Source organism: Heptranchias perlo, unplaced genomic scaffold (genome assembly GCF_035084215.1).
Source record: "Heptranchias perlo isolate sHepPer1 unplaced genomic scaffold, sHepPer1.hap1 HAP1_SCAFFOLD_596, whole genome shotgun sequence".
Lineage (NCBI taxonomy): Eukaryota > Metazoa > Chordata > Chondrichthyes > Hexanchiformes > Hexanchidae > Heptranchias > Heptranchias perlo.
In genome coordinates, this window is record NW_027139619.1 from 6503 (window position 1) to 9753 (window position 3251).

A 3251-nucleotide genomic window follows, 5' to 3' on the forward strand; every position below is an offset into this window, starting at 1 on the left:
ACACAGCTGTACGGAGGGGTATATCCCGACAGATCCAGACACAGCTGTACGGAGGGGTATATCCCGACAGATCCAGACACAGCTGTACGGAGGGGTATATCCCGACAGATCCAGACACAGCTGTACGGAGGGGTATATCCCGACAGATCCAGACACAGCTGTACGGAGGGGTATATCCCGACAGATCCAGACACAGCTGTACGGAGGGGTATATCCCGACTGATCCAGACACAGCTGTACGGAGGGGTATATCCCGACTGATCCAGACACAGCTGTACGGAGGGGTATATCCCGACTGATCCAGACACAGCTGTACGGAGGGGTATATCCCGACTGATCCAGACACAGCTGTACGGAGGGGTATATCCCGACTGATCCAGACACAGCTGTACGGAGGGGTATATCCCGACTGATCCAGACACAGCTGTACGGAGGGGTATATCCCGACTGATCCAGACACAGCTGTACGGAGGGGTATATCCCGACAGATCCAGACACAGCTGTACGGAGGGGTATATCCCGACAGATCCAGACACAGCTGTACGGAGGGGTATATCCCGACAGATCCAGACACAGCTGTACGGAGGGGTATATCCCGACAGATCCAGACACAGCTGTACGGAGGGGTATATCCCGACAGATCCAGACACAGCTGTACGGAGGGGTATATCCCGACAGATCCAGACACAGCTGTACGGAGGGGTATATCCCGACAGATCCAGACACAGCTGTACGGAGGGGTATATCCCGACAGATCCAGACACAGCTGTACGGAGGGGTATATCCCGACTGATCCAGACACAGCTGTACGGAGGGGTATATCCCGACTGATCCAGACACAGCTGTACGGAGGGGTATATCCCGACTGATCCAGACACAGCTGTACGGAGGGGTATATCCCGACTGATCCAGACACAGCTGTACGGAGGGGTATATCCCGACTGATCCAGACACAGCTGTACGGAGGGGTATATCCCGACTGATCCAGACACAGCTGTACGGAGGGGTATATCCCGACTGATCCAGACACAGCTGTACGGAGGGGTATATCCCGACTGATCCAGACACAGCTGTACGGAGGGGTATATCCCGACAGATCCAGACACAGCTGTACGGAGGGGTATATCCCGACAGATCCAGACACAGCTGTACGGAGGGGTATATCCCGACAGATCCAGACACAGCTGTACGGAGGGGTATATCCCGACAGATCCAGACACAGCTGTACGGAGGGGTATATCCCGACAGATCCAGACACAGCTGTACGGAGGGGTATATCCCGACAGATCCAGACACAGCTGTACGGAGGGGTATATCCCGACAGATCCAGACACAGCTGTACGGAGGGGTATATCCCGACAGATCCAGACACAGCTGTACGGAGGGGTATATCCCGACAGATCCAGACACAGCTGTACGGAGGGGTATATCCCGACAGATCCAGACACAGCTGTACGGAGGGGTATATCCCGACAGATCCAGACACAGCTGTACGGAGGGGTATATCCCGACAGATCCAGACACAGCTGTACGGAGGGGTATATCCCGACAGATCCAGACACAGCTGTACGGAGGGGTATATCCCGACAGATCCAGACACAGCTGTACGGAGGGGTATATCCCGACAGATCCAGACACAGCTGTACGGAGGGGTATATCCCGACAGATCCAGACACAGCTGTACGGAGGGGTATATCCCGACTGATCCAGACACAGCTGTACGGAGGGGTATATCCCGACTGATCCAGACACAGCTGTACGGAGGGGTATATCCCGACTGATCCAGACACAGCTGTACGGAGGGGTATATCCCGACTGATCCAGACACAGCTGTACGGAGGGGTATATCCCGACTGATCCAGACACAGCTGTACGGAGGGGTATATCCCGACTGATCCAGACACAGCTGTACGGAGGGGTATATCCCGACTGATCCAGACACAGCTGTACGGAGGGGTATATCCCGACTGATCCAGACACAGCTGTACGGAGGGGTATATCCCGACTGATCCAGACACAGCTGTACGGAGGGGTATATCCCGACTGATCCAGACACAGCTGTACGGAGGGGTATATCCCGACTGATCCAGACACAGCTGTACGGAGGGGTATATCCCGACTGATCCAGACACAGCTGTACGGAGGGGTATATCCCGACTGATCCAGACACAGCTGTACGGAGGGGTATATCCCGACTGATCCAGACACAGCTGTACGGAGGGGTATATCCCGACTGATCCAGACACAGCTGTACGGAGGGGTATATCCCGACTGATCCAGACACAGCTGTACGGAGGGGTATATCCCGACTGATCCAGACACAGCTGTACGGAGGGGTATATCCCGACTGATCCAGACACAGCTGTACGGAGGGGTATATCCCGACTGATCCAGACACAGCTGTACGGAGGGGTATATCCCGACTGATCCAGACACAGCTGTACGGAGGGGTATATCCCGACTGATCCAGACACAGCTGTACGGAGGGGTATATCCCGACTGATCCAGACACAGCTGTACGGAGGGGTATATCCCGACTGATCCAGACACAGCTGTACGGAGGGGTATATCCCGACTGATCCAGACACAGCTGTACGGAGGGGTATATCCCGACTGATCCAGACACAGCTGTACGGAGGGGTATATCCCGACTGATCCAGACACAGCTGTACGGAGGGGTATATCCCGACTGATCCAGACACAGCTGTACGGAGGGGTATATCCCGACTGATCCAGACACAGCTGTACGGAGGGGTATATCCCGACTGATCCAGACACAGCTGTACGGAGGGGTATATCCCGACTGATCCAGACACAGCTGTACGGAGGGGTATATCCCGACTGATCCAGACACAGCTGTACGGAGGGGTATATCCCGACTGATCCAGACACAGCTGTACGGAGGGGTATATCCCGACTGATCCAGACACAGCTGTACGGAGGGGTATATCCCGACTGATCCAGACACAGCTGTACGGAGGGGTATATCCCGACTGATCCAGACACAGCTGTACGGAGGGGTATATCCCGACTGATCCAGACACAGCTGTACGGAGGGGTATATCCCGACTGATCCAGACACAGCTGTACGGAGGGGTATATCCCGACTGATCCAGACACAGCTGTACGGAGGGGTATATCCCGACTGATCCAGACACAGCTGTACGGAGGGGTATATCCCGACTGATCCAGACACAGCTGTACGGAGGGGTATATCCCGACTGATCCAGACACAGCTGTACGGAGGGGTA